At 41.1% G+C, this 19,058-nt stretch overlaps 1 protein-coding gene across 2 annotated transcripts in view; it reads right to left on the bottom strand.

The window, feature by feature from the left end:
• Nucleotides 1-15,957, bottom strand: part of PTP4A2 (protein tyrosine phosphatase 4A2) — a 31,286-nt gene extending 15,329 nt beyond the window's left edge. Inside the window, exon 1 of one of the 2 annotated variants that reach the window (XM_037061590.1) lies at nucleotides 15,593-15,957. The gene's annotated coding sequence lies outside the window, so the exon portion shown is untranslated. Of the gene's footprint in view, nucleotides 1-8,967; nucleotides 9,010-15,592 lie in introns of those variants that run through there. The other variant, XM_037061591.1, reaches the window with a different exon arrangement.
• Between the last annotated feature and the right edge of the window lie 3,101 nt (nucleotides 15,958-19,058).

Genomic DNA, 19,058 nt, shown 5'->3' with positions numbered 1-19,058 from the left:
CTTATTATATGAAATGCTAAAGGGACTTATATAAGAAAGAGATGATGAAAAATATCAACAGTGAAAGGACAGCAAACACACAGTTATTAACAACCACACCTAAAACAAAAGCAAACCAAGAGGACAGCTAGATCAGGAGTGGAACCATAGAAATGAAGAACACATGGAGGGTTAGAAACAGGGGGGTGGGAGGAGGAGAAGGGGGGAGAAGGCACAGAAAATAGCATAGATGGTAGGTAGAAAATAGATAGGGGGGAGGGCGAGAATAGCGGGGGAAATATAGAATCTAAAGAAGTTGAGACACGTGGTTATGAACTAAGGGGGGAAAAGGGTGGGGGAAGGAGTGTGCGGGTGGAGGGGAATGAAGGGGGGAATAGAACAACTGTAATAGTATAATCAATAAACTATATTTAAAAAGAAAAGAATTCTGTTTATTTATTTTTAGAGAGAGGGAAGGAAAAGAGAGAGGGAGAGAAACATCAATGTATTTGCCTCTTGCATACCCTCTGCTGGGGACCTGGCTGGCAACTCAGGCATGTGCCCTGACTAGGAATTAAACCAGAGACCTTTTGGTTCACAGGCCAGCACTCAATCCATTGAGCCACAACAGCTAGGGATAGAGGATTTAATTCTTTCTATCCAAAGTATATGCATTGGCCCCCAATTAGGATACTAGTTCAAAAAGCACTTCTTTCAAAAAACTACCTTTTCCTCACAACTCTGAGTAATTTGTTACTACCTATGAGGAAAGAGGATCAGAAAAGTGAAGTGACTTGTCTAAGGTGAATGTGAATGACTTAACTGAGTCCAAATTCTAACCCGTCTTCTGTTAGTTCTGTATTTTTTCCAATGTACCACATCAGCTGACTCAACCAATGTATGAATCCCATCCTCTCATTTTCTAGTCCAATTTACCTTTTTACTATTTCTCACATCAGTACCTCAGAAGTACAAAAGCATTTAAAGGTCAATGATTCATTCAGCATTTGCCTGCCCAAATATTAATCCCTACCAAAAATAAGAAAGAAAAGTGCTAAAATTTTAACATTTTAAGCCTGCTTTGAAACACAGTAATTTTTGAAACACAGTTATCACTGGCTCAGTCAGACTGTCAGCATAACCATGATTTCCTCTGGAAAAAGGGACAAAGTCAAGTTCTTTCACTTGCCTCTTTCTTAAGCTTCCAATGAATGCTTACTTAGAAGTCTCTAAAGAAGGTAATCGTGATTGAACAGAAAAAGACATGAAAGATGATGACTATAGAATAGTTTGCAGAAAAAAGTGAAATATAAATTTAAAAGAACCTGGTCTAACACTCTTTTAAGCCTACTCATCTATCCTTAAGTCTTCTTTTTACAGCTATTCTTATGGCATTTTATTATGTAAGTTACATACTTGTGACATTATCATTATGGACACAAACACAAAACTAAAACATTCCTAAAATATGAAAGATAAAAAATTAAAAATGGCATTCTAAGAACTTCAGTATCTCAGCAAAATGAATTACCCAGTACAGCAAAAATGTAAAACTTCTATACTCAACTAAGAAAAATAAAAATGCATACACCATCACTCTTCCTGCCTCATAACTCTAACTGTACCTCCAAAACACAGCCACCTTAGACTGCACATTTCATAGAGTACTCCATGAACAATCAAGGAATTGTAGAGCTAGAAAAAACTTAGAAATCAAACTACGCTGACCTTTAAAAAGAAAAAAGATGATGTTTGGGATCCAGAAAGGTTAAAATGACTTAACTATGACCACACTCCTAATTAGTAGCAGATCAAGCACAAGAGCCCAGGTCTCCTAAATCCCTACTGATTTCTCCTTCAATTTTGACTAATGGACATACCTACATACTTAAGTCATAATCTTCTTCATGTAAGTGTAACTCTTCAAATATTTACTTGGATATTCATCTGCAACTCTGTGACCTTGTAATAAGGGGAGAAAAGATAAATAAGGTAACTACTCAGAGAACAATGGTTTGCATACAGTGTTGAGCAAAACACAAGGAAATTCTAACCTGCTTGAATCCCTTTGGTTTAATGATGTTATCGCAGATAATTTTTGTGTCAGCTGAGTAAAGGCACTGAAAGACCTACATTGTAGTGATGGCCAGGTTTTAAAAGTTGCGGTTCTAGAGTTAAGTTTTCTACCCAGTCTCCAGTGTTTGCCTGCTCAGCAAACACAGCAATCTTTAGCCCATCTTATTCTTCTAAGTCATTTTGGAAGGACCACTTCCAGGGATAAGGACAATTCATTACTAGATTTTCAATTCCTTTTTTTTTAATCCTCACGCAAGGATATGTTTATTGCTGAGAGAGAGAGAGGGAGAGAAACATCAATGTGAGAAAGATACATCAATTGGCTGCCTCCTGTAAATGTCCCCAAGGAGATCACAGGGGATCGAACCCGCAACCTTTTGGTACAGGGGACAATGCTCCAACCAACTAAGCCACTTGACCAGGGCTTCGATTTTCAATTCTTAACACTATACTGAGATCCCCAACAAAAGAATTTCTTCCAAATGAAACAGTATGGTTCTATCAATGTTAACAGATACATGATAAAAGCAAGCTTCAGCTCCTTCCCCTCCCCCAAGGGTTCAACTACACATCAACAGTTAAATGTTCTTGCACCTGTCAATTCAGATAACTAATGTTCATTCCTGTGAAACCCATAAGAATGCAAAGCAAACCATCTGTAAAAGAATCATAAACAACATATCGCAGCTGGAAAGTACAAGAGTTACAAAGCCCTGTATTTTAGCATAAACTCAGCACCTGTACCCCTTACAGAAAAACCTTCTTCTAAAGTTCTCTCTCTAGCATTAGTTCTGCTCTATCTACTTAAGTAAAAATTGATTCTTGCCTTAATTTACCAGATGTTGGAAGAGGCTTTTGGGGTTGTTTTGTTTACCTGACATGTAATAGCCACCTAATTCAAATATCCATCCAAATATTCTCTCCACCCCTAACTGTTTTCTTTTTAATCCTCACTCAAGGACATGCTTATTGATTTTAGAGAAGGAGGAAGGGGAGGGGGAGACAAAGAGAGAAAGAAACATCAATTGGTTGCCTCTTGCACTTGTCTGGACTGGAACCAAACCCACAACCTAGGCATGTGCCCTGATGAGGAATCAAATTGCAACCTTTTTTGTTTTACGGGATGACTCCCAACTGAGCTAGCCACACAGGCAGAGCCACCCTTCACTTTTATCTTTATGGAACCTACCTTTAAAAATTTTGAATTTAGCCCTGGCTGGTGTGGCTCAGTTCATCAAGCACTGGCCTGCAAACCAAAAGGTCACCAATTTGATCCCCAGTCGGGGCACATGGTTGGGTTGGGGCCAGGTCCCCAGTTGGGGGCATGTAAGAGGCAACCAATCAATGTATCTCTCACACATTGATGTTTCTCTCCCTTTCTTTCTCCCTCCCTTCCCCTCTCTCTAAAAGTAAATAAATGAAATCTTTAAGCCCTGGCTGGTGTGGCTCAATGGACTGAGCCCACTTAGAAACCAAAAGGTCAACAGTGTAATTCCCAGTCAGGGGACATGCCTGGGTTGCAGACTGGTGGGCACATGAGAGGCAACCACACACTGATGTTGTTCTCCCTCTCTTGCTCCCTCTCTCTAAAAATAAATAAAATCTTTAAAAGCTTTTTTAAAATTTAATTATTGTTCAAATACAGCTTTCTGTCTTTTACTCCCATCCCAGCCCACCCCCCTCTTTAAAAGCTTTTAAAAAAATAAAATAAAATGTTGAATTTGGGACATTTCCAATTTTAACAAAAGAATATAACTTTACAGGAGAATTAGACAGTATGGTCTATAACAGAAAAATCATTTTAAATTGAGGGAAAAGAGGAAGAAAAGGGAAAAAGAATGAAAAAATGGGCTGAAAGAATGGCAAGTAAGTAGAGGCCTACCAAGCTAAGACAAAGTCAGTAACACAACAGAATACTTAAAACTTTGAACACTATGGTAGAGTTTAAATGTCTAGTGTCAATACTCTACAGCTAACATCAACCTAGATGAGAATCAAAAACCAAAATGCATGAAATAACACAATATCCATCATTTAATCATGGCACAATCTTAAAATGGAAAACCATGCAGAGGTTAAAAAGAATAAAACAGATTTATACGAACTGTTATGTAAAGATGGCTAAGAGACACTAATAAGTGAAAAGAGCAAGGCATGTTAACAGTATATCTAGAAATGCTTGTGAGTACCATACATGCTTCCTTACCCATGAACTATCCTGAAAATTAAGTAACAGTGGTTGCCTGGGAGTTGCCTGGGAACTTAAGGCCAGGAGCATGATTTACTTTGCCTTCTGAACTGTTTGATTTTTTTTTTCATGTATATAATTCTAGGGTGATAAAATTTACAATTTAATTACTTTCTTAACAGTGCTAAAACCATAGGATCACAAAGAGCCTCAAGAAGGCTAGCCCCTCTGTTCTGGGAAGACAATGTTCTTTGTTAAAGAGACTAAACTACTGAGTAAAAACTCAAGTACTACTTTGGCAAACAATTGCAAATCTAATTCTGAATACAAATATAGGGAATTTAAAGGCTGAAGGAACTTTACAAAATCAGTCCCATTTAGTGTAACCCAAACTTACTGGGCATCCTTTTGAAAATTCTGTCAATCCACTCACATCAAGCTTTCCACTGAGAAAACACCGCTTTCTATTTCCAAATTAAAGTAAATGATAGAGTAAACCCTCTAATTTGATGGGTTATGCCAGTATTCACCAAATTAAAACAGTACATTGCACAATAAAGTACTCTAGATCTAAGAAAACAAAAATCTAAAAGCAAAGGTCTGACAAGTAAGCACATTTACTGCTACTTTTCTTAACCAGAAATTCTACAGGAAGTCATGCAAATTTGAGTTAGCTTGGTTTCTACAAACAGGCAACATGAAAGCATAATACTGTATATAAGACTAAAACCTTGGAACAATTTTTCCTAGAACAAATTTATTTCACTTCAATGAAGACACCTGCACTTCCCTTAAAGTATGAATAATCTGCTAACAGTTAAAAAAATCGTTCTCTGAAGTTAGTTTTCCCTTGCAATTTGGCTGGTTAAGAATTTATTAATTCAAACATTACTGGACATATACTATGTGTCACATGCTCTTATAGTTGCAGCAATAGCAGTAAAAACAAAAAGAAAAACTCCTGTCAGGACAGATCTTATACTTTAGTAGGCAGAAAAAGAAAAAGAAAATATGCCACTGCTATGGAGCAAAATGCAAAGCGAGGGAATCTGCAGTACCTCCAATTCTAAATAAGGCTATCAGGAAAGGCCTCACTGAAAAAAGTGACATTTTATCCAAGACCTGGAGGTGTGAGCCAAATAGATATTTGAGGGAGCATTCTAGGCAGAGGGATTAGCTGTTGCAAAGGTTATGAGGTGGGGCCAAGCTTGGAGTGTTCTAGGAACCTCAAGGGGGGCTTGTGCTACTAGCGCAGAGAAGACAAGGGAATAAATAGGATCAGAGAAATAAGTGGATGCCTATAGGCCAATATCTGGCCTTTATTTGGAGAAAAATGAGATTTCAAGCAAAAGTGACAATTTATGCTTGCTCACTCTAGCTGCTATGTGGAAACATTATATGAGTAGTAAGGGTGGAAGCAGAGAGATCCTGTTGCTATAATCCAGGAAAGAACCAATGATGGCTTGAACCAGGGTAGTAGAAATACAGAATGTAAGAAGGGATCAGTTTTGAAGTATACTTTGAGGTGGAACCCAAAAGGATTTGTCCACAGGCTGGATATGAGATCTGAAAAAATGTCAAGGCTCTCAGTAACTCTAAGAACTTGTAAAAACCTCACTTAACGTTCAGGAACTATTCAGACAACAGAGCATAAAATCTTCACAGCTGGAAGCCCATGATACTTGCAACCAAGGGAGCAGCAAGCAGCAGCAGCAGCTCTCTTGGGCTAACCCCCTGAACCTGTCTCCAAGACCCTCTTTCTCTGACCTCCATGAGCCAAAGCAGCCCAGCCTAGGGCTCTCCTGTTGCTGCTTCTGTCCTAAGCCATTCACTGTTTCACTGTCCCCAGCTTTAATAAACTTCCCATCTGAATGTGAAAAAAATCTTCACCACCATCAAGGAAGTAGAGAAATTCCTCTGTAAAGTACTACTTTATCTACTGCATTTTGACCATCGAGGAGGGAGCACCTTAAGATTAGTAAACTAAAGAGAACTCAACTTTGCTAATTAAACACTCATCTTCTGGTTAACTGGGCTCAAACTGAAATTTCACTCATTTTTCATAACCTACTCCCAACTCATCAGAGCCCTACAGAAACAACAGCTCTACTCTCTGTGCTACTTTTCTTTATCCTGCTACTGTTGCATTTATCAAACTAAAATTGAATATATCTGGATCCTTAAACATAGACAATTCTAATTATTATTAGTTCTCCTGCCCTACTAACTACAGTCCTCAAGAATTTATAATAATGAAAGAGGTATCCATTAAATTCTACACAAATTAGGATCCAAAACATCTGTAAACAAGCTAAAAATAGCCACACCCTTCTTTACTGCTTAAAAAAAAAGTTTCATAGTTACTCCCTTGGTTATTCCCACTTTTCTACTTCCTCATTTAAGGAGGGAACTTAAGAATCAAGTTCTAGTACAGAAATCAACACTAAGTTCTATAAAAAAATTATGACCTTGATAGTGGGAAAATACCTTTAACATTTCAGAACCAGCAGGAGATACATGGCCTGCCACTCAGAAAGGAAAGGAAAGCAATTAACCAACAACCACACCTGCTTCTGAGGACAGTGACAGTTACTTACTGAAGTCCTGTGGCCCTGTTCCCACTCAAATGAAAGGGAGTGGTTTCCGAGCTTGTATGTACCCTAGTGATTAGAAGTAGTTGTCCTTTTCTAGTAATTCCTATTTCTACGAATAACTAAGACTAAAACTGCATTAAATATTTTCATGCCACACTTGAAAATATTTACTTTTCATTTTGTACCTCACTGTTCTTTTAAAGATGAGCAATTCTCCAGCTAAATCCGTTGTCCAATTTTTCTAATCTGTCCTTTCATTAATAAATTTAAATGGAGATAACAATACTATATAGCCAATTTTCACTTTTTCTAAAAAATCATTTGAATACCAGCAATAACATTAAAAACCCCAACAGCACAACTCTAATACTGGGCATTAATCTTGTCATTTTCAGTAAATCTTCTAAAATTAAGTTCATTAACCCTATTATTGGTTATGTTCATCCATACTTTCATTTCCAGGCAAAGGTATCATGACTATTCTCTACATAGATTTTAGTTTACGTGCATTTTAAGACTCCCAAGCCTTTTTAATATTAGGTTTAAGCCCATTCTTTTTCTAAGGAACTGTGGATCTCCTCTATACAATAAGAACTATCTCAAACTCAGCTGTGTTTCCATAAAATTAAATCCTAATGTTTGTTTTCTTCTTTCCTTTCATTTTACCTTCTGCAATCTCAAAAGGCTAAGCAATTGCCCTGGGGAACAATTTAAATCTTAATCATCTGCTTGACTGCTGTGGCTTAGCGGCTTGAGTGCCGGCCTGTGAATGGAAGGGTCACTGGTTTGATTCCCAGTTAGGGCACATGCCTGGGTCAAGGCAATCACACATTGATATTTCCCTCTTTCTCCCTCCTTTCCCCTTTCTCTAAAAATAAATAAAATCTTTTAAAAAAATTAATCTTAATCACCTTAGTTTCCAACATCACTATACATACATTAACCCAAGAACCACTAAATCAATTATTTCTTTAATAAAGGTATGTATTTGAGATTTAAAACTTCAATTGTAATAAAATAATTTCAGTAGGAAACATCCAAAAGGACACCTGGATTCGCCCTGCCAACACCACTCTGAAATGTTTTCTGACCTACATCAGGACAGTTGAATGACTACAACAGCTGCAAGTTCCCTGAGGTTGCAAAATAGATACTTGGGAAAAGGTTATTTGAATCACCTTTCAAAATAACCTACAGCACAGGAGCAGAATGCAAAGCAAAAACTTCCAGGCTATTGTTAGCATTATTTAAAATATATGTTTCAGAGTTTAGCCGTTTAACTCTGCTGGGTCAACTTAACTCTTTCATTTCCCTATTTTGTCAAATGTATTGGTCCTGTCCAAGTATCTACCACCAAAAAGCGGGGGAAGGAAGATTTCTATGTCAGGATACAGAATAAAAACATTCCAAATAACACCTTGTCAGCACAAATTCTTTTGTTTGAGCCCCAGAAATTTTCCTGCTGTTAGGGCATTTTGGTCCAAGTTTCCCCTAAAATTGGGTAAATTACACTTCACTTCCTCTCCTAAGCTTGCTTTTCATAAATCATGATATACTTCACAGCCATCTCTCTGCATACTTAGTACAAAACAGACAAGAACCCAAATCATTCTATTTGGAACTGCTGCTGGCCTTCTAAAATATGTCATCTATCCAGTTTGTCTGATAATGGCTTGATGTTTATTTTCATAAAACACAACATTCACAATCTTTAAAAACGATACAGTTGTTTCCTATTACAATACTCTACAGTACATGTCAAGGGGCTATTATTATTCTTTGCTCACTAGCTTAGTTCAAGATGAATTCCCCTTCCTCCTCTTCGCACTTAAAGAATGTTAAGTTTTTTAAAAATGCAAAATTTTCTTTTCTGTTCTCTTCCTCCAAACACTTACTTAAGGACAACATACCACCTCTGAATGATACTAAAATGCAGCACATCCAGTCTTACAAGTATCTATGGAGTTCTATGAACACACCATACAAACATTATCTAGAATCAAGATCTTAAAATAATCAATGTGAGTGAAAAATATTTGATGATGAAGCCCTAGCCAGGTAACTTGGTTGGTTGGAGCATCATCCCATACACCAAAAATTGCAGGTTTAATCCCTGGTCAGATCACATACCTAGGTTGCAGGTTCAATCTCGGGTTGGGGCGCATACAGGAGGTAATCAATCAATGTTTCTCTCTCACATCAATGTTTTTCTCTCTCCCTTCCTCTCTCTCTAAAATCAATAAAACATATCCTCAGTTAAGAATTTAAAAATATATATATTTGATGATGGGCATTAAAATTTCATATTAATACTATATACTCTGAAGATACAAAATAAGCATGAGTAGAATAAAGTAGGACTAATTAAGACTTCTGAGGAAAGGTAAAACTTTTATGACAAGGCCAGCAGAAACAGCAAAGAGCCATGACAGCATGACCTGGGAAAGGACCTGAGTCTCTGGTTAGATATTGCTGGTGAGGCCTAATCATGCTCAGCATTTCAGACGAATTGAAATGCAATAAAACCTCTTAGGAATTTAAAAGTAGAATAGTAGTTCAGAAGCAATTCTTTGCTCCCTGTGAGAAAACAAATACAGTTGACCTTGAGCAACAAAGAAGTCAGGGGCACCAAACTCCCCCACTCCCTACCACACACACACTTACACACACAAGTTGAAAACCAGTGTGTAACTTCTGGATCCCCAAATACTTAAATTGTCCCTCAGTATCGAAGGGGAATTAGTTCCAGTATCTAACCCCTTATCCCCTGCCACAGATACCAAAATTCTCAAATGGTCAGGTCCCCTATATAACATGGTATAGATCAATGAATACATTAGCCCTCTGCATCTGTGACTCCCAACCATGGATCAAAAACAGTGGAGGCATTTATTTTTAAAAGTCCACACATAAGTGGATCCATGCAGTTCAAACCCATGCCATTCAAGGGTCAACTGTATTACCACGTTGGTAGGGACTTCTTATCTACTGAGCAACTCCATAACTACCAACAAGCTTCACAAAAATAGTCTCTCAATTTACTAAATCCTACCTGATAAATTATTTTTCCTAGTAAACAGGCAAGTTTAACTAAATTCTACTTGTTGATGACCTCCAAAAAAGATCTCATCTCACTAGAAAAACAATTCAAAGCACAGTCTGTGACTTAAAACTAGAAGTAGTTTTTATCCAGAAAGACCTAAACTATTTAAATTTAAACCAATCACCAAAAGGAAACTTGTTTGTAACTACACATGTGGAAAGAAGAATAATGTCACTAGAATCCATTGTTTCTCCATCATATCCTTCCCAATTTGCTGACGAATCCTGAGGATGACTCATATCCTTCTGCACTAACCAGTCACTCTGTTCCCTCATGACACACTTTTCACCAATAATGGAAAGTAGAAAAGACTTCCATTTGCTTTGCTACTAAGACAGTAAATGATGTATGTATATAAGTACAAATTACAAATACTGTGGTGACACAACATAGTGAATATTTCCTACAAAAGAATGCAAAACAAAGTTATGTTTTAATCTCGACTAAAACTAAAAGGACCAGAAGAAAGCAAACCTGATAGTGAATTGAATTCTTGTCAAATGATACATTAGTATAGAGCCAACATTTCTGACCACTGCAGAAATAAAAATACAAAGTAATTTATCTGATCTGCTAAAGCAAATATATCATGTGTGCATTTTATGCCAAAAGAATTAACATTTTCTGAGAAGAATGAAATTTCAACCCAAAAATACTATGAAAGGAATTAAATACACCAATTCTCTAAAGGTAAAGACTGTTCTAATAGTCAAAAATATTTTTTCAAAGCAGGCTCAACTAGCAAAAAAAGGGTCATAGAAAAACTTGATCTTAAAATTCTCTACAGTTTAAAATGGCAATGTTGTGCAATATAAATTTATATTCAAATTATGAAATTTCGTTTCTAGGCCACTTAAAATACAGTGGGTGCTGTGTTACAGAACCTACGGGACAGAAATCCATTCAGGCAAACAAAAACCATTTGTATCAAAGTCACAACAAAAATTTGGTATAATCTGTCAACTCCTCACAGTCATTCCTCTGTGGAAGATGTTGTGCCCCATAAATCTATACTGACTGGACAGACAGTGCAGGGAAAACCACCCAAGACATGCAGGAGAAGAGTCATTTTCTCACCTAGGCCCTGGAAATTCCACAGGGTAACTGTGGAAAGTAGACAAAGCCTGCGGCACTGGGAAGTTTCTTTTGTCTAGGTGTTAAGAGGACTGACAGTTTCTGGTACAGCCTAGAGCTCTACAACTCTAAGGAGCAACAGATTTACATACAATAGCCACCTGAACTCTACACCAGGCAATCTAAGAAGACTTCAAATCCCAACGGTAGCCAGGAAGTCAAAGGAACTAGAGAATGTGGTTCAGTCAATAAAACAAAGGATAACTGAAGAAAGCTAGTAGACACCTCTAATACATACACTAGTTCTGAAGCTGGAAATGAATAAAACGCTCTTCTGATATTCCAGATCAATGGACTCAAATCACACTTGTCCGAGTAATTATAACTGGTGGCATCCACTGTCCACTTAACAAATCCAATGTACAAAATTATCTGAACTGTAACATTAAGGACTCTTTACTTTTTAAACTTTGAGAATCAGCAGTTTCTTTATAACCCAACTAGTGTCTTGAGAAAAATCTCAAAGCAGCAACATCCCCAAAAGAGCAAAGAGAGTATGCAAGTACCTGAAGTATTCTTTTAAAAAAATTAAAATTCAAGCAAAAAAGGCCAACTTCCTTAGCATCTACTTAACTGCTACATAGCTCCAAGTAAACTGACTAGAGTTAACTGAAAGAAAAAGGCTTAACCAGAGATTTAAGTACTTAAAACCCCAAGGGGAATATTTTTTATCTGCCACCATTTTTTACTGGTACTGTTTAAATTGGATTCCAAAACCTGGGATTCAACAATTAGCTTATAAATCAATTTCCATATCCACAAAAGTGAAAGAATGCCACTTAAAGGATTATTGTAAATGAGGTAATTTGTGATTCAGCACAAAGAACATGATCTCCAGAAGGAAATACTGAAACCTCACATTGGACTTCACAAGTATTTTAAGACTCCAAGAACGCTACCACTACCCTTTCTCAATAAACATAAGTAAGTCTACCAAGTTAAACTATGGGTCCTGATTTCCAGCTGCTCAAAATGCTGTAAATCCCTAGCTTCTATGAGTACAGCTAATGATACAGCACTTAAAGAAATCAACCTAACTTAGGTTTCACTCTTCCAAGAGCAAGAGCTAAAAATCTATGTACTGCTCCTCTGTATCGTATTTGTAAATGCTTTTTCTAGAGGCTTCACTGGCTACCAATCCCACATTCCAACAACAAAAAAGTACAGTCGAACTGCATAAAATAAATCTACTAAATTTCAATTTTGTGCCCCCAAATCACAGTATCACAGTGTACTGAATACAAAACTGCTACCTCTGAAAGAGAAAATGAGTAAAAAGTTAAATCTTAAGACCCATAAATCTTGTCCTGGCCAGGTAGCTCAGTTGCTTACAGCATTGTCCCAATACACCAAGGGCACACACACGAATCAACCAATGAATGGAACAACAAATCTGATGTTTCTCTCTTTCTCCCTTCCTCGCTCTCGAAAAATCAATAAATTTTAAAAATAGAAACATCTTTTTTACCTTATACACACAAATGTATTTTCAAGTAAAATATAATATGGGTTTTCGGGCTTTTTAAGAAAGTTACGTGCAAAAAGCATTCAAACACTTACTCTTCCCTAGTGCCACCAAAGTTCAATGAGGTTGTAAATAGTTTCTGCCTATAAATTTGGTTCATTTAAATTAAATATTACTTGACTGACTCAGGGAGGGAGTGGTTTGACTTTTGCTGTTCTGAGTCAGAATACGCAGGGTTCAGCAGTTCTAAACAAGTTCTCATGTGTATAGGTGTTGTAAAATGCTAGTCCTTTCCAGCTACTAAATATAACAATTAAACTGTTGTGTTAGTAGAAAAGTCTTAATACTTTGAACCTGTATTTCAATTTGTAATTAACTAAGTGCTTTCCTATATTTCTCAGTTGACATTCACAATCTCCTGAGGAAAATATCCTGCACAGCTGAACAGAAAGACTTTCACAAAGAAGTGACAACTTCTGGCTGACTCTTAGCCCCAATAAATACACTCCTCTCCCTCCAAAATAAAAAGCATAAAAGGTTGCTGAGTTTCTTTAATCAGACCTCTCTCTCCCAGACATATCCCAGGTGCGTCATAAAAAACTCTGTCTCAAAGCACACACCCTGGGGCCCCAAGAGAGTTTTAAGGCAGAATCCCCACCCACATAAAACCCTTGCTTAGGTCCCAAAGAGCCTCAAGTCAGCATCTCCTAATGATCCCCTTGCCTCCAGCCATTCAGTCTTCTGCTTTAACTTATTCTTCTCACCTGTACAAGCTGATAGGTCCCTGTGTGGTAAAGTAGCCCAAAGTGAGACGACAATCTAATGTGAAGATAGTAATTATGAAGTGAAAAAGCCAAGAACTTTGGAGTCAGATAGACCTAGGTTTTTAATCCATCTCCAGTTCTTATTACTTGTAACTTGGGACAAGTTACTTAACTAACCTCTTTGAGTCTCTTCATCACCTTAAGTCAATGAGGGCTCATCACTATATCCCTAGTGCCTTGCAAATAGAAAACCCTCAATATGTGCCAAATAAATACAAATAAGGACACTTACCACCCTTTAGTAGCTGTGAGAACTAAATGAGTATAAAAAGCTCCTGGTACATAGTAAGCACTTAATACTACTTAATCCAGTTCCCCACTGAATAGTAACATTATTAGTTACTATTTTCAAAAACAGGGCATGCTAGTATTAAGAAAAAGAATGCGCTCAAAAAAATATAATTTCTTATTTCATTGCTTTTGCCTGTGATTCTATTATGTCTACTATCAAAAGAACCGCCCTACTCTTTTTTTATCATATTGAAAAACTCCCAACTTGTAAGAAAAGTCCTATCATTACGGTATAAAATCTGTATCAAGGTACTTTTCACCAAGTACCCCTACTTCTGCTGGTGTGGCTCAGTGGCTGGAGCACAGGCCTATGAACCAAAAGGTCATCAGTTCAATTCCCAGTCAGGGCACCTGGGGAAGATACAGGCCAGGCCCCCAACTGGAGGCATGCAAGAGGCAACCAACAGATGTTTCTCTCCCTCTCTTTCTCCCCCTCTCTCTAAAAGATAAATAAAATCTTAAAAAAAACCCTACTCTACAACACAATAATCTGGGAAAAGTCCACGACAGTGATCAGTCCATCTACTATCCAATATGAAGCAACTTTTAAAATCAAGATCAGAATACTGGCAAACAACTTCTCATCACCTTCACTACCACGATGGTCTGCTGGCAAATGACTCCGAAGCCTTACTAAAATGTCATTCTGTGACCCTAACTTCTTCTTGCACATTGAACAAACCATAACTTCACTCACTTCCTGTCTGAAACTACTCCGTAATATAGAGCATGCCAGCAGATAACTACTTCATTCTAATCCAGCAGTGGCTGTCATCTAGTGACTCCACAGAGACAGGCTACAGTGACACGAGAACTGCTAGACACTTTACATACCTCTTGTCAAGTTCCAGAAAATAATAAACTAGCCTATGGTTCTCCTCCATCATCATCATATCATACCACCAGAAGAAGAAGAAGATTAGGAAAGAGCCATAACCTAAAAAATATGACTTCGGTTTACCTAAAAATAAAATACCTTTCACCTCACCTGAGAAGCTAACAGTACTTTACAAAACAGTCCATGCTTCTGAATACTCCAAGGCAAGAGCAGAGGATCCTGAGCAACAGACAAGTTTTATTAGCTCTCACATCCCAGACTAAAATGGGATGACAACCATACCCTTGACAAGTTTAGGAATTTATGTCTATGGCATGAAAAGGGGGGGGGGGGGTTACAAAAAAAAAGCACATTAAAAAAAATCCCAAAACCAAAAGATGACAATGCCACGGGATTATACTCCTACACCCTTTCCTCACACTTGAACCCAAGAACCCAGGGACAAGACGCTCCTGGAAAGAACTCCCTAACCGAGGACGCAGGAGTCACTATCGCCAGACACCACGATCAGGGACAGCCTCCAGAATGTCTGTCTGTTCACACTCTGGACAGACGCAGGCACATCCTTCCACACTCCCTCCCCTGCCCCTCACCTTCACCCCCTCTCTCACACCGCACTCCTAATTCTCTCCGCACTCACGCCCACGCGCTGCCCCCACGCTGCCCCCACGCTCACTCTCCCCCCACACACACTCCCACTATCCCCCGTCCACACTCTCCTATACACTCACCCCACACTCTTACACACACTCCCCTCCATGCTGCCCCCAACTACCCCCATCCACTTTCTTCCTCTCACACTCCCCCTTCTCACCCCCGCATACACTCAGACCTCCCCCACGCACACTCTTCACCCCCGTCACGCACGTACATTTCACCCACCCACACTCAATATTCTTACACACACTCGATCCCACCTTCTTCACCCACCCTGCTTCTCCACGCTTCCCGGCCACGCTCCCCCCTCCCCGGGTCCCGGCCCGGCCCTCCTTCCGGGGACGTGTCTCGGGCCTGCACTAATGGCTGCGGCGCCTCCCGCCCTCCCCTTCCCCGAGGCCCCGGGAGCCAGCGCGGGGGCCGCCCGGGAGCAGCGCACTTACGCTGTCGAGCTGGGGACTGGGCATTGACGTCCAGCGGCTGCGGGAGCGAGGAGGCGCCTCTCTCCTCAGTCACCTCGGCGGCGGCGGCGGCGGCGGTAGCGGTGGCGGCAGCGGCGACGACTCCCCCCCAGCCTCGGCGCGCGACACCCGGCCCGGCCCGGCGGCGGCGGCGCGTGTCCACGAGTCCGTCTTGCTGCTGCTGCGGCCGCCGCTGTATCTCCTGCTGCTGCCGCTGCCGCCACTGCCCTGTGGCGTCGCCTAGCGCCGTGCCCGGCCGCCGCTGCCGCTCCAGCCGCTACCGGACGGACGACGGTTACAGCCCCGCTGATCGCGCCTCACCACCACCGCTGCGCGCGCAGCCGGAACCAGCTCCCGCCGCCGCCCCTCAGGGGGCGCTACAGGGCGCGGCGCGAGCCCATAGGCCCGCCCACCTCACGCGCTGACTGGCTAGCCTGGCAGGCTCATGGGGCAATTGGGCCGCCCACTGTCCCGCGGGGTGCTGACCCACTGCCCTCGGCACCTTGCCTGGTTCCCCTTGCCCTTCGTTCTGCTCTACACTCCTGGCTGCGGAAGCGTGTCCATGTGACCGGGGAGTGGGTAGAACAAGACCAAGCGAGTCGTTCGCCCACGCTGTGGCCCACCCATCCGCACCTGGCTTGGGGCGAGGGCCAGAGGCCGCAGGGTGAGGTGCAATGTCAGAGGGGTTTTAACCCCCTCCGGCATCCAAGGCAGTGGGGCCTGGGACCAGATCCTGTTGGGACGGGGCGGTGACCGAGCCCTTCGCTTGGGGATTTCCAACTCGGAAGTGAGAACCAGTCAGCTCAGTTCTTTGGCTGCCCTTCCTTGAGGCCCTAAATAAATGGCGTGAGCGTCTGCAATTGCAAAGGATGTTTCTGCGCCTCCCTTCACATCGCCTCTCTTCACATCCCCGCCGCCACACTTACCTAGACCTATGAACCCTCTGCAACGGACCAAAATTCAAACTTCCGGGATGTAGCATCCTAGGCAAGTTATTTTCTCTGAGTATTCTCAAATATTAAGGTGGAAATAGTTATTAGTTACCTCATGGGGCTTTTTTCATACAGCAATAATAAAACTATGAAAAAAATGCCTGATAAAGAGGCTACCCTGAATTTCAAGGTTTCCAACCTAATGTCCCCTTTAATGATAGGGATTGATTATCCTCAAAATTTTAAAGGTGGCCAGAGAAGGTTTTTTTATCCTCACCTGAAGACATGCTTCATGATTTTAGAGAGAGGGGAGGAAAGGGAGAGAGAAACATGTGAGAAACAGATTGGTTGCCTTTCCTGTGTGCCCAATAGGAAATAACCTGCAACCTAGGCAAGTGCCGGGGTTGGGAATTGAACCCCAGAGCCTTAGGATCACGGAACAATGCTCCAACCAACTGAGCCACACCAGCCAGGGCCAGAAATTCTTTAATTCTTTGTCAGACTATGGAAAATGTGGTCACCAGTGAGTTGGAAGACTGATCTGGGCTACTGCCAGATGGCAGCCAGAAAGAGGCACTGGAGGCTGGCTTGGGACAAAAGACTGGAGGCTTACCCACAAGCCTTGAGGGGAGCGGGTTCTCTGTCTTCCCTATCCATCCTGGAAAGTCTACAATAGAAGGGATTACTGTTCCTTGGATCGCCTCTCCTCCAACCCGCTCACCACCACACACCTATTCATCTGGTCCTGAAGGGGGAAACAGTGGCCAGCAGTCATCATGAGGCCTTCCATATGAGGTGGGGGNCTTGGGACAAAAGACTGGAGGCTTACCCACAAGCCTTGAGGGGAGCGGGTTCTCTGTCTTCCCTATCCATCCTGGAAAGTCTACAATAGAAGGGATTACTGTTCCTTGGATCGCCTCTCCTCCAACCCGCTCATCACCACACACCTATTCATCTGGTCCTGAAGGGGGAAACAGTGGCCAGCAGTCATCATGAGGCCTTCCATATGAGGTGGGGGCATTGCTCCTGACCAGAAGGCTGCCATTAATGCTTAGCAGGAAAAAGAAAGGTCTTATGACTCAGCCATGTCAAGCCACAGCACAGGACCCTGGATGTTCACCACCGGCAGGTGGCCCAGAAGAGGGTACTCCAGGGCAAAGCTGGTTGGCAGGGCTGTGTAGGAGTTGAGAGGCCTTGAAGCAAGAGAGACTGAAGATCAGATTCGTCGCCCTTGGGTGAAAAACACAGGCTTAGCCGCCTCCAGCCAGCAGCATTTTCTACTTCCTCTGAGCAGAGACTTGAATCAGACAACTATCTCCTCTGCCAAACTTTTGCGGAGTCTCCTGGTTATTCATTCTTCCACTAAAGTTTCAAAACACCTTATGCGATCCCCTATCATAGAATTTATCACATTGTTTTTTAAATTCCCGTTTTCATGATTCTCCCCTACTCAAACTGACCTACTGGGGGCAGTAGACTGTTGAACAAATGACTGAATCTTCCCTCCACCTACCTCTAGGTCTGGCCCTAAAATGTCAGTAAATGATGTAATGACAACATAAGGGTAACAATAATGGCTACGATAATGGCTATCATTTACGAAGCATCCACTCTATTCTAAGCCGTGGGCAAGGTGTTTTAAAATATATTATCAAGTTTATGCTTCAGAATAACCCTATGAAGAAGGTATTATTTATTCTCATTTTAAAAGGGATTGGAGACTCAGAGAAATGAAGCCAGAGAAGCAGGATTCATCCAGCCCAGGTATCTGTCACTAAAGCCCAAAAAAGCATGATGTTAGTCTCTGACTCCAGCCAATAACTGATGTCCCTCAGATTCACCTGGAATCCCTTCTGAGATGCTAAAATACCCACCGCTGAGAACAAAATACCATGGCACCACCAATCCCCCACACCCTACAACAGCAGGGAAATGCTCTAACCCCTGGCATGAATGACCTCATCCAAACGGTTTCTCATGGAAGCCTGAACATCTCAAACAGATCAGGAACTAGGCTGCAGGCACCTAATTACAGCGTGAACACCCTTGGTAGTGAGTTTTACACACAATAATGGCCGAGTTTATCCACCTCCTTTGTTGAAGCATTCCAAGTGCCATTAGCTTATTAATCCTCCCAGTGCCTGTGTGAAGAAGAGCTGGCAGTATCCCTGACTGGTTTTCTAGAGCGGAGCATTAGCTTCTTGAGAGCAGAAGCTGTGCGGGCCTGCCACACAGAGGGACTAGAGAAAGAAGTAACAGCAGTGTGACAAAGAAACCAAAATCCCGGGAGAAGTGGTTTGAGACAGAAGTGGGGACACTACCCAGGTGCCTAGTTCACACCAGGGGATTCCAGACTGTTACATCAGGCATCCTCACATTGCCATGTAGTTGCTATGTAACTTTGTGGAGTTACTTTATCCAGCCTCAGTGTTCCCACCTGTAAAATGGAAAAGCATCAGTACTCAGCTCATAAGGTAGTTCTGAGTATTACAGGAGTTAGTGTATATAACTCAGGT

This window comes from Sturnira hondurensis, unplaced genomic scaffold, assembly GCF_014824575.4.
Source record: "Sturnira hondurensis isolate 20B ecotype Veracruz unplaced genomic scaffold, ASM1482457v3 Scaffold0013381, whole genome shotgun sequence".
In the NCBI taxonomy this organism is placed as follows: Eukaryota; Metazoa; Chordata; class Mammalia; order Chiroptera; family Phyllostomidae; genus Sturnira; species Sturnira hondurensis.
Note: the sequence above shows the minus strand (reverse complement) of the source record. Positions and strands in the feature narration are given on the sequence as shown.